Consider the following 12,500-nt stretch of genomic DNA (forward strand, 5'->3'; position numbering starts at 1 on the left):
CTCTTTTCATGTTTACAACCAGAAGGCTTATATCTTATCAGCCCCCATGACACAGTGTATCAGGGGTCAGGAACCTATGGCTCTAGAGCAGTGTTTCTTGAACTTTTTCAGACCGAGGACCACTTTGTCCCTCCAAAAATGTTCAGGGACCACCTGTCAACTGAATTCATAGTTGACGGGTGATAATTTGACACTGCTAATTCTCTTGCAGATCATCTTTTTATTCACATTAGAAGCATGTCTTATTGTGGTAAAAATAACACTTCAGCTATGTTTAGCTTTGTAATAATGTTACAAATATAGCCAACTGCTAGCTTGTCTTAGAAAAGTAGAAATCCCCTCGCAGACCACCTGAGCTCTGTCGTGGACCACTAGCAGAATCACTGCTCTAGAGCCACATGTGGCTCTTTTAGGAACTGTATGGCTCTTACTTATCTAGGGTTGCCTTGAAATATGGAATTGTCCTATATTTATAAATAAAACTAGAAATGCATTCTCACAGAAAATGCTGGAAGCGGGCTTGCCTTTTGGGGCAGAGATGAAACAAAGTACTATTGAGAAAACAAAGCTAAAAGAAATCTTGGAAAAACTCCATCCACCCAGTCAGAAGTTATGGGCCAAACAATTCAGCCATCTTGGATTCAGCCATCTTGAAAGTGTTGTAGCTCTGCGTTTTGGGGATATACTAAATGACATACATGGTATTTTAAGTTGGCTAAGGAACACTGCATATGATATAATTTTGAAAATCAACATGGCTTCGAGCGGGATTCGAACTCACAACCTCCATATCTGTAATCCAGCCCCTTTGCGATTGATATTAAATGACATACAATACTGTACATGATATTTGAAGTTGGCTAAGAAACGCTGCATATGATATCATTTTGAAAATCAACATGGCTTTGACTGGGGTTCGAACCTCCAACCCCCATATCCCTAATTCAGCACATTTGCCATTCATACTAAATGACATACATGGCATTTTAAGTTGTCCAAGGAACACTGCATATGATATAATTTTGAAAATCAACATGGCTTTGACTGGGATTCGAACCCCCAACCTTCATATCTGTAATTCAGCACATTTGCCATGCATACTAAATGATATACATGGCATTTTAAGTTGGCCAAGGAACACTGCATATGATATAATTTTGAAAATCAACATGGCTTTGACTAGGTTTTGAACCCCCAACCTCAATATCTGTAATTCAGCACATTTGCCTTCCATACTAAATGATATACATGGCATTTTAAGTCGGCCAAGGAACACTGCATATGATATAATTTAGAAAATCAACATGGCTTCGGGTGGGATTTGAACCCTCCACCCCCATATCTCTAATAAAGCAGCATGCATTACCACTAAGTCAAGCAGCTAGTTGTCATGCATAGTCCAGCAAGACTATATTACATTGCATTGCAGAGCTGAACAATACACTTCTAGAATGCTTGCTCGCACCTGCTCGTTAAGAATGGAATCTTGAGACAGTGACAGTTGAAATGGAACACTTCATTGGCTGCACCTTCTGTGATTGACTGAAAGACATTTAGTATTGAGCTCTAAACTGGGGAGAAAATGAGAATGAGTTTTTTTTGTCTTTACAACATCGTTGTAAAAAAACTAAAAAGGAGTTGGCACGTGTCCTTTTCACAGATCGGAGTCATGCTTGTGATCTCTCTAACAGTCTTTGAATGAAGTTTATAGGTTAAATTTTTCAGGCACAAATGGACCTCCGTGTGGGACATGCGCTGATCTCTTGAAAAATGCCCTTTTCGAAAGACTGGGATTCTCCATAGAGCCAGGCCTGTTTTTTTTACAAACCTGCCATTTAAAAAGTATTGGGATTTGGGAGATGAAACTTTGACAATTTGGAGACATCCCATAGAGCTCGCTAACACACGTCAACTAAACTTCTAGGTGAAAGTGTTGATGTTTTATGACCGAAAAAGCCTCCTACACTCTAATCTCTAGAGTGGCGGAACCTTGGTTCATGGAGGTTCCACCACTGTTTCCAATGGGGACCCAGGCTTTAACAAAATCGCCAAAAACGGGAAAACGACAAGAGACACGGAGAAGCCTATAACTATACGCGATCTCCAAGCCGAGCCGGTCGTTTTAGTGTTTGAACGGTGTCTCTATCTCGAAAGGCCTAGGAGGAGATCCATTTTCTATTTTACTGCTGCCCTGCACAAGACCAATAATAATAAGAAACAGGACTTAGAGATTACTATAAACGGGCCTTGCTCCGCAAGCCCGCTTAATTACGGATTCCATATTGAGTTGAAACGGGACAAGGGAGGTTAAAAAGTGTTAAAATGCAGGAAATTACATCTAAGAAATACAACATTTTCCCAGACCTCGCCATAATGAATTTGACAGTTAGTAATCCTATACTTACCTGTAATCAATAAAAGCAATAACTTGACAGTACTCTCTAAAATTGTTGGGATTAATTGAAATAGGGCCTACATGCTTTTAATTGTATTCAGTGTTTTTAAAATGGTATGGCTCTTGTGAAAATTTCTTTTTAAAAATGTGGCTCTCTCCACCAAAAAGGTTCCTGACCCCTGATACAGTGTATCAGGGGTGGAACAATCACACACAGGGCCCAAGGGCAAAACACTGATAGGTCCCACCATAAGGCCATATATGGTCACAATGGTCACAATAGGGCCCCTGTGAATGAAGCGAATAAACAAAAGAAAAATCTGAAGAGTTCTGTCCTTCGCTTCATTTACTCATGTATTTTTTATGTGGGATTCCAGCAGCCCAGTTAAGAACTGTATTGCTGTAATTATTAGGCGATAGTGTGAGCGCGTCTCCTCCACCTCACAATAGGGCCCCCAACAACAATACGAGAGGGCCCTAGGCCCAGGGGCAAATGCCCCATTTGCCCCCTCTATAGCTCCGGCCCTGTACTGAATGTGCAAAGAGGGCAAGATGACACCCACACACCGTTGTGCTGTATTTTATGAGCATGGCAATCGGAAAGAATGTATGTCAGATGATAATTCCATATAGGCAGTGATTTTCAACCTATGGGCCGGGGGGCCCACTGGTGGGCCCTGACGGTATTCCAAGTGGGCCTTGAAATAATTTTCTAAAAATTATAAACATATTTTTTGGTGTGTGTTGCTATTGATTTATTTGAGTTTAATTTGTAAATAGGTCAGAGGTGGGCCCCGAACATTTGTGACAATTACGGGTGGGCCCCAAGTTGGAAAAGGTTGGGAACCCTTGCCCTATAGGTCCCAGATAACATGAAGCAGCAGCACACTGGGCAGTCATGGGTGAGCGGTTAGGGCGTCAGACTTGCATCCCAGAGGTTGCCAGTTCAACTCCCGACCCGCCAGGTTGGTGGGGGGAGTAATCAACCAGTGCTCTCCCCCCCATCCTCCTCCACGACTGTGGTACCCTGAGCATGGTACCGTCCCACCGCACTGCTCCCCATGGGGCGCCACTGAGGGCTGCCCCCTTGCACGGGTGAGGCATAAATGCAATTTCGTTGTGTGCAGTGTTCACTTGTGTGCTGTGGAGTGCTGTGTCACAATGACAATGGGAGTTGGAGTTTCCCAATGGGCTTTCACTTTTTCACTTTTTCACTTTTTTCACACTGTAAAACATTGCTAGTCAGTTAAACGTAAAAAGGTAAGTTGCCCTACTACTCAACTCGAGGTAATAGGTTATATCCTCTTCTGATGTGGGAGGGCAGATGACAGTTTATATATTATTTTTTAAACACTTTTAGCTGATGCTTTTATCCAAAGCGACTTACAGACTTTTTTTCCAGACTATTGGTTACAGTCCCTGGAGCAATCGGAGGTTAGGGGCCTTGCTCAAGGGCACTTCAGTCATGGATGGAGGTGTGGAGAGAGGTCAGGTGGGATTCGAACCTACAACCCCCAGAGTGAAACAACAACTCCCTAACCCCTAGTCCACGGCTGCCCCACAGTATTATATTAGCTGTATGAAATCCATATATCAGTTGAAGCATATGGCTGTGTAACATGGACAAAGACAGTTGTTTTTGTAATGTGTCTGTAAAGCTATTCACACACACAGACACACACACAGACACACACACACACACACACACACACACACACACACACACACACACACACACACACACACACACACACACACACACACACACACACACACACACACACAAAACAAAAGCTACATTTATGCACTTTGTATTTTTCATTTCCCCACTCCACTGACCTCAATGTTCGCAATGAAACTTGACAAGCATTCCAAACAGCACAACAGAGAAGAAAAGACTCCCTTTCTTAATTTGCCTTTTGTTGTTTCCAAGCCGATTTGTACATAAATGCGGCTTTTTGTAAGTAAGCGAGCGGGGTAAAGTGCATTTTCATTCATCACAGGCAAGGAACGGCTGTTTGCTGCGGTCAGGGTTGAGGGACTTTGCATTAGGCTGGTTCAACGATCCTCAAGCGAGCGCACTGCACAGGCAAAAGCAATCAAAGTAAATCGAAACGGATTACAGTGGACTAGATGTGCAGTGCAGGGCCGGATTAAGATGGCCTGGGGCCCCAGGCTACCGGTTGTTGTGTGGGCCTCCCTGGAAGGCAAATTTTGTGACAATTTTACATAGACAGTGTCATAATTATGAGCTAGGAATGAATATATAACATGTCTACCAACTGTAATCAACATGACAGATGCATTTTTCAATATTGCAGCTTATCACAATTCTGCAATTTGTCAGTTTTGGCCAATCAGGGGACCCCTGACAGGTGGGGCCCCCTAGGTTGCAGCCATATCTAGCCTGTGGTGGGGCCCTAGGCTGCAGCCATATCTAGCCTGTAGGGGCCCCTAGGCTGCTGCCATATCTAGCCTGTGGTGGGGGCCCCTAGGCTGCTGCCATATCTAGCCTGTGGTGGGGGGGCCCTAGGCTGCAGCCATATCTAGCCTGTGGTGGGGGCCCCTAGGCTGCAGCCATATCTAGCCTGTGGTGGGGGGCCCCTAGGCTGCAGCCATATCTAGCCTGTGGTGGGGGGCCCTAGGCTGCAGCCATATCTAGCCTGTGCGTTAATCCGGCCCTGTGTGCAGGAAGGCAGCAGAAAGGCTCATGACTCTTTATCAAGACGAGCTGCAAGCCAATAGCCTGGTAAACCAGCGCCACCCGCTGGACGCCAAAGTTTTTCAGCTAGCGATTAGGTCTGGCCTCGGATCTGAGAACGTTTGAACGCTGTGCCCTGAGTCAGGCAAAACCAATCACAACGCAGCGATTTGTTTTGAATCAAAGCAGGCAACTGCCTAGGGCAGTGTTTCCCAACCTTTTTTGTCCTGCGTACCCCCTAAGCCATTTTGTCATATATTGAGTACCCCATCGCCTTCACACATGCTCTGTTCCTCTATCCCAATATGACTACACTCAATATATGAAAGAAAATGAAAGAAGGTGAAAGCCCATTGGGATACTCCAACTCCCATTTGTCATTGTGACACAGCACTCCACAGCACACTACGAAATTGCATTTATGCCTCACCCGTGCAAGCAGGCAGCCCTCTGTGGCGCCCCATGGGAAGCAGTGCGGTGGGACGGTACCATGCTCAGGGTACCTCAGTCATGGAGGAGGATGGGGGAGAGCACTGGTTGATTACTCCCCCCACCAACCTGGCGGGTCGGGAGTCGAACCGGCAACCTCTGGGATGCAAGTCTGACGCCCTAACCGCTCACCCATGACTGCCCATATATTTGCTATTATTACATTTTTCCGCATATCCCCTGAGGTGTGCTCGTGTACCCCTAGTGGTACACGTACCCCTGGTTGGGAAACACTGGCCTAGGGCCCCATCAAAACAGCTGCACTGAAGGGGCCCCCAATAGTCAACCCTGTTATGGTAAATACCTGCAAAAATAACTCAAAAGGGCCCCATGTCTATATTTCACCTAGGGCCCCCACATGGGTAGAGCCGCCACTGTCTGTACGCGAGATTACTTGTCCTCGTTTCTATGACAAGAACACAACACTTAATACTTTTAGCCTAATGACTCGTATATGTTGTTTGACCTTTGGTGCCTGGAGCGAACTCTACACTGCATTCAGAGTTTAGCTTTTTTAATAAAAATGTAGGTATGTTACAGCTGAATGAACTCATTCTAATGGAAAATAAGGGCCTTCGGGTTTAAATGCAACTGATTTCATGTTATTATGTGCATCAGAGGCAAATATATTTAGGTTTTTATAGGCTGAGGGCAACTTTCCCAACAAGGGCTCCTTGCATTCAGCAGGCATTTTTTGCAGGTGCTTTAGGCATCAATGGCTTAATGATGAAACAACACTTCTGCAGCAAAGTGTTTGTACTACTATCCGCGGAGATAATGAAAGTGCCAATGGTGAAATGAATTACTTGTTTAGCTACCGTACGGTATGTTGTATTCAACTTTTAGAGGAAATGTATTGGCTGATGAAATATATATATATATTAAAAACAACATCCTGAGCTCTGGGCCGGGCAATATGACAAATGTGTGAGAGAGAGAGAGAGAGAGAGAGAGAGAGAGAGAGAGAGAGAGAGAGAGAGAGAGAGAGAGAGAGAGAGAGAGAGCACTGCATGAAAAGAGGAATATGTGGATGAGTTTTGCACCTTAAGGGGGATTCATACTAGTCGTGAGTGGTGCTAGTCTCCTTCATACTTCACTCACGACGATGGCGCGCGCCGTCACGTGACCTAAAATTTCGACACGCCCCCCGTCGTAAGCTCAAAATTCGGCGCGTGTCGCCACGTCGTGCACACGAGGATTTTTCTAACTTGTCGTGCGCCACCAGCGACCACGCAGATAGGCAGACAAAGCAGGAGTTGCGAAGAGAGGCTACAACTACTGTAGGCTACTACAGAATGGATCCTGCATCATTTTGAGGATAATAAAATGTCAGAAAGTTATTTTATCTTCTCTCTTAAATGTTGTTCAGTGAAACAATTGTTTACTTTGTTCAGAAGCACGTTAGTGTTCGGCGATCTATTTATAAATTCTGCCGCCAGAACAATGCTCTCACATGGTCTTGGAATTATCTGGCAATGTAGGCTACAACAAAAAATATATGTTTCAATGTGGTAAGTCACAAGTCAGACGTTCAGTAGCCCTACAGCAGCCGTGTTTGGCTTTCTATTTTATACATCAGTAGAACTCACGCTGCGAGTTGCGAAAAATACTGCCGTTTCTCTCATGAACAGCAGAGGGCACTTCCGACAATGCGAGCAAGGCGCTTTTGAAGTATGAATAGTCTGTCGCAAGTGATGACGTCATTAATGGTTCTCGCGCCACTCGCGACAAAGTGCGCACGTGAAGTATGCAGAGCCCTTTAAACTGCCTCATACCTCAAGCCACAGCATTTGCGGCTCCCCCATGCCCCCCTCCCATCCCCTTCTTAGGAGAGCCTTTAATATGTAAATGCCAGTGATCAGGTCGGGAGCTGCTACAGTCAATTTCAAGTGGGGTGGGGTGGGGTGAGGTCAGGTGGGTGGGAGGGAGTGGGGGGTCGGCAGGCCTGTTTCTAGGATTTTGGGGTCCCTAGGCAACGGGATTGTTGGGGGCCCTAGGGCATTTTTTGGCCTTTTACTAAAATGTGTGTGTGTGTGTGTGTGTGTGTGTGTGTGTGTGTGGTGTGGTGTGTGTGTGTGTGTGTGTGTGTGTGTGTGTGTGTGTCTGTATGTATGTTTGTTCACGCTGCCCAGTGGTGTTTTTCAGAATCACTAACCATTAAACCAGGGGTAGTGAACCTATGTCTCGAGGGCCCTTGAGGCCGTTTTATCCGGCCCCTGATATCATTATAATGTTTTGCAACTTCACATGAAATAGGCCTATGACATATTTTGCAGGCCTAAAGGAATCTTAGAAATTACATTTCCAATGCAATTAAGTTAGGCCTATATTCAGGGGACCTAGAAAAGGTGGGGACTGTTTTAAATGTGTCTACCTTTAAAGGTGTCTATATGTCTATATAGGCCTAAAGGTGTCTATATATGCCTAAATTTCATGGGGAAATCCTGATTTGTGTTCATAGTACGGCCCCCGGAGGATTTTATGACCATGGTAGGAATTTGAAGTGGCCCTTCGAATGAAAAAAGGTTCCCCACCCCTGCATTAAACCTTTCTTCTAGCCACAGCTCTGCTGTCAGTACATTTTATTATGATACTATAAGCTCAGAAATGAAGTTGATCGAACAATCCGATCGGTGCTATAAACATTTAAATGAACCGAATAGAAATCAGAATAGAAACATCTGAATGATCTTTCTTGGACATAGCCTACATTTTGAAGTGACCCTTTGAATTAAAAAGGTTCCTCACCCCTGCTTTTGAGGAAAAACATCAATGTGCTTGGCCACTCTGGTTTTTAAATTATTCTGAACTAAAGCAAGGATTGTTCAAGGAAGTTCAAAACAGACTGTCTCTGGTTAAATTAGTTCTACACCAAGCCTTTAGGTGGCAGTACAACTAATTCGCACAATGCGAATTCCACACACAAGCCACAAAGAAGCCATCTACCGCGGTCAACAACACCGACCTATCTGAACAAAACCACGCGCTGTCTGTGTGGTTTCACTGTTACAAGTTTCTTGGCGACATGGGGGAAAGTTCCTCACATACCAACGGAAAATGGGCTTCACATACATGTAAGTAAATTTTACTCAACTGTGGTTTAAAGTTTCAGTACTCAAGAGCGATTGAATAGCTCCTCTGAACACAGATCCGCCATTGCTAAGTTGTAGCACAAGTCCCCTCAATGAATGTGACTACTCTTGTTGCTGCTGTACGCTAGTCAATTCTGATAACTTGCGAGCATCGTAATGACAAAATGCAGTAGTGAAACGGTGAATATGTTAAGTATACTTGTTGATGGTAAGTTGTTTGACATTGCTCGTTCTCAATTGCCTTTCCCCTGCCTAAAGATGATTCCCAGTTTGTCGCTCCCAGCGCGGTTCGATCCCCAGTCGGTTCGCTCCCACTAGCCAGACTATCGAGCCCACCGAGCTAGTTATCTTTTTGATGTTAGTTTTTTGTTACGTACCCTAAACCTAACCCTTACCTTAATCCTAAACCTAACCCTAAATTGCTTGTATGTGGTAGTGTATGATAATACGAGAAATGTAATCGGGTGGGATAGAACGCCTGGGATTGATAGGGTCACCTGGGACTACACGTCCGGGAGTGATCTTACATGGGAGTGACCATCTCCCAGCGCTTAAGATTGACAAAGGCTACCGTTAGCATGCTATTGCGTTAGCTCATCAACTAGTTGCTGGGCACTGCTCATTTTTCACGTCTGCCCGGCATTTCGCTGATGAACTAACGCTTGGACGTCTTGCCAATGTATTTTACAGCGGCAAAAATGCATCTAGGCGACGTTGGCAAGATTTGTGTGCCGTCTGGGTATGTTGGTTTTCAGTGCTGGGCAGTAGCGAAGCGACTAGTTTAATTACATTCCCTAGTAGCTTGGTCGTAGCGTCATTACTATGTATCGACTAACGTCCCTGTAGTTAGGAAATAAATAGTTTGGAAATCAATGTGAAATACCCTGGCATTTGCAACAGTAGGCAACCTGTCCTTAAAAAGTATGGGCCCTCAAAACAGCACTTGTTGCACAAATAAGTGTTGCATAGAGCAGTCTTTCCCAACCAGGGGTACGTGTACCACTAGGGGTACGCGAGCACCCTGCAGGGGGTACTTGGAAAAATGAAAACATGTATGGAGCATAGTCACATTGGGATATAAAGCATGAGTCAGGGGGTACTTGTGGTATGAGAAAAGGCTTAGGGGGTACTTAAGACAAAAAAAGGTTGGGAAACACTGGCATAGAGCACGCCACCCCGAAATCAATGTGAAATACCCTGGCATTTGCAACAGTAGGCAGCATGTCCTTAAAACGTATGGGTCCTCAAAACAGCACTTGTTGCACAAATAAGTGTAGCTGGCCTCTTCAAGAAATTGAAATTATGCATGGTCACTTTTTCTTATTGTTTCACGTGGAGGTCTACTGACATTGTCTAAATAATGTAGGCTAGTTTATGTCCATGTATTATATTAGGACCCAAGGTTAATGGGTTATTCTGTTTACCATGTTTTCACAGGCTGCTGTCTCATAATATGGCGAAGACGAGTCACTTGAAGGCCTAACAGCTCTTATGAGGAGCAGTCTTGCCATAGAAGACTGAAAGAATGTAAGATTAACTTCTTTGTGACCAATATGACTTGCTCATTGATACATTAGCTATGTCAATATGAGATGCATGGCGAAGTATTTAATTTATTTGTCTCTCTTCTAGGAGCTGTAGAAACAACAGGGTGCCTGCTGCAGTATGACGAGGACGCCCTGATCATAGAAGGTCCAGTGTCTTGGCAGGGTGAAATGGCACTGATATCGGTATGTGGTGATATCAGTTAAAATTAATGAATTAATTCTCATATCTGAATAATGTGAACACTGGATTTACCACACACTCACACACACCCTAGTCCTAGATTATACAACCAAGGTTACTTTTACCACAGCTCTGGCAGTGCATCAAATTTCTTTTCTTTTTTATAGAACTGGACAGGTCATTTATTCGTTCCCCTTGTTTTTTGCAGTGTCCTGCAGGATGCTGTGTCCTGCAATCCTGTGTGCTGTGCTACAGACGCGTGTGGAGGTCAACCCGAAATGGGCACAGTAGCGTGAAAGAGGGTAAGCTTAACCTATAGCCTACGTCAGGGTTGGGGAACCTTTCTCATTCGAATGGCCACTTCAAATTCATCCGAGGGGCCATAAAAGTCCTCCAAGGGCCGTACTATGAACACAAACCAGGATTTTCCCTTTCACTTTAGGCCTATATTGAAGGCAGCCACATTTAAACAAACGCCAACTTCTTCAGGTTCCCTGAATATAACTTAATTGTATTGCTAATGTATTTTCTAAGATTCCTTTACAAAATATGTCATATTTCATGTGAAGATGGAATTGCATTAAAATTATATCGGGGGCCGGATAAAACAGCCTCAAGGGTCGCAAACGGCCCTAGAGACATAGGTTCCCCACCCCTGTCCTACATTGTCAATATGACTTGTGCTACTTTATAGATAAGTTGTCAATGCTGTGCATTGCTATGTTTTGATTTTATTTTCTTACATCCTACAGATCCTGGCAGGGAGACGGTAGTGTCCTGCAGGATGGTGATGGGCAATCTTACAAGAGACCACAGAAAACTGATATAGTGTAAGATTATCCCTGTTGGGCTCAATATGTCTTGCTTATTGATATATTTGCTATGTCGATATGAGGTGCATGACGAAGTATTTATTTATTTGTTGTTTCTACAGCTCCCAGAAGTGAGACTGAGTGCCTGTTGCAGTATGACGAGGAAGCAGTGACCAGAGACCTTCAGTAGACCCTGCTGGCATGATTGGCGGCTGAAGAACATAATCAACAGCAATGTTTATAATATTGTACATACCTGTATAGTCTGCACTAAAATGCTGTACCTGTACTATTTTTCCTCTTACTTTCATATTTACTATGAATTGACAACTTTTACTGAAATCCATTTTTGTATGTGCCCTGACTAAAACTATCCTTAAACCTAACCTGTCAGAGGTGTAATAACAACCTGCTCTTAGCAATGTGGCAGCAGTCTACTTGGATGCAGCGGGGAACATAGAACCCTTTTTTTGGAAAAGCATTGTATGTTTCTGAGTTTTATGAATTGTGCCCTTCCCAAACCTAACCTGTCGTAGGGGCCTATGAAATCCGTTTTTTTTTAAATTATTATTATTTACATTTTTGAACTTATTTTCCCCTTTCCCCTTTCCCCTTTTCAAAAAAAAAAAATACAAAAAAATCTTAGTTATTTAGTTCAAACTGGTGGGTGGACAGAGCCAACCACTCATGGTTGAATGGTAGGTAGAGAAAAGAAAAGTAAAATTACCTACTAGCTTTTTGTAATATCAGCCCTCAAAAATATTCCAGGTAATAAGGTAGCTGTATTGTACATGCGCATATATTCTATTAAATACACGTGACGCACGCACCCAACTAGAAGGCGAATTCACTTCTGGTGCATTGAAGTTGTTGGACTCTGGCTGCATCAGGTTTTCTCGAATACTTGGCTATATTGCAACGTGCAGCTTAGATACATTTTGGGTCACGTTATATGTAGGCATTAAATAAATAGCCTCGCAAAGTCCCTACCGTCTACCGTTTCACTCAAACACATGTTTTACAAGACGGCCGTTTTCTTCTGATGGTGACTTGACCCTTTTTCAAAGTTGATGCTAACTTTTAGTCACTATGCACGGAGAGCCGCCCATCTTTTCTGTGTCGCATCGCATTGTTGAGTATTAAGATTTCTTCATTGCTCTGACGGCCAGTGTTAGGACGTGGGAGACAATCGGAAACGCCGCTTGGGAGAGAGATGCGTGTTTGTTTCTGAGTTGTACATTTGTGACCTGAGTAGGCTACTGTAGCCTATACATCACTGCATA

At 43.9% G+C, this 12,500-nt stretch overlaps 1 protein-coding gene and 1 long non-coding RNA gene across 4 annotated transcripts in view; one reads left to right on the plus strand and one right to left on the minus strand.

Moving 5' to 3' along the window:
• The window catches only part of fam189a1 (family with sequence similarity 189 member A1), a 300,434-nt gene that overhangs the window by 5,177 nt on the left and 282,757 nt on the right, over nt 1–12,500 (minus strand). The gene's annotated exons all lie outside the window — the stretch shown is intronic.
• LOC134439748 (uncharacterized) lies at nt 8,133–11,535 on the plus strand. Of its 3 annotated transcripts, none has more exons than XR_010032834.1 (5): nt 8,133–8,659; nt 10,115–10,407; nt 10,614–10,707; nt 11,158–11,235; nt 11,340–11,535. It is a non-coding gene; the product is annotated as an uncharacterized LOC134439748 (long non-coding RNA). The 3 variants fall into 3 exon arrangements; XR_010032833.1 differs by lacking the exon at nt 8,133–8,659 and having other exon boundaries at nt 9,412–10,204; nt 10,310–10,407; XR_010032832.1 differs by lacking the exon at nt 8,133–8,659 and having other exon boundaries at nt 9,412–10,407.

This window comes from Engraulis encrasicolus, chromosome 23 (assembly GCF_034702125.1).
Source record: "Engraulis encrasicolus isolate BLACKSEA-1 chromosome 23, IST_EnEncr_1.0, whole genome shotgun sequence".
Classification (NCBI taxonomy): Eukaryota; Metazoa; Chordata; class Actinopteri; order Clupeiformes; family Engraulidae; genus Engraulis; species Engraulis encrasicolus.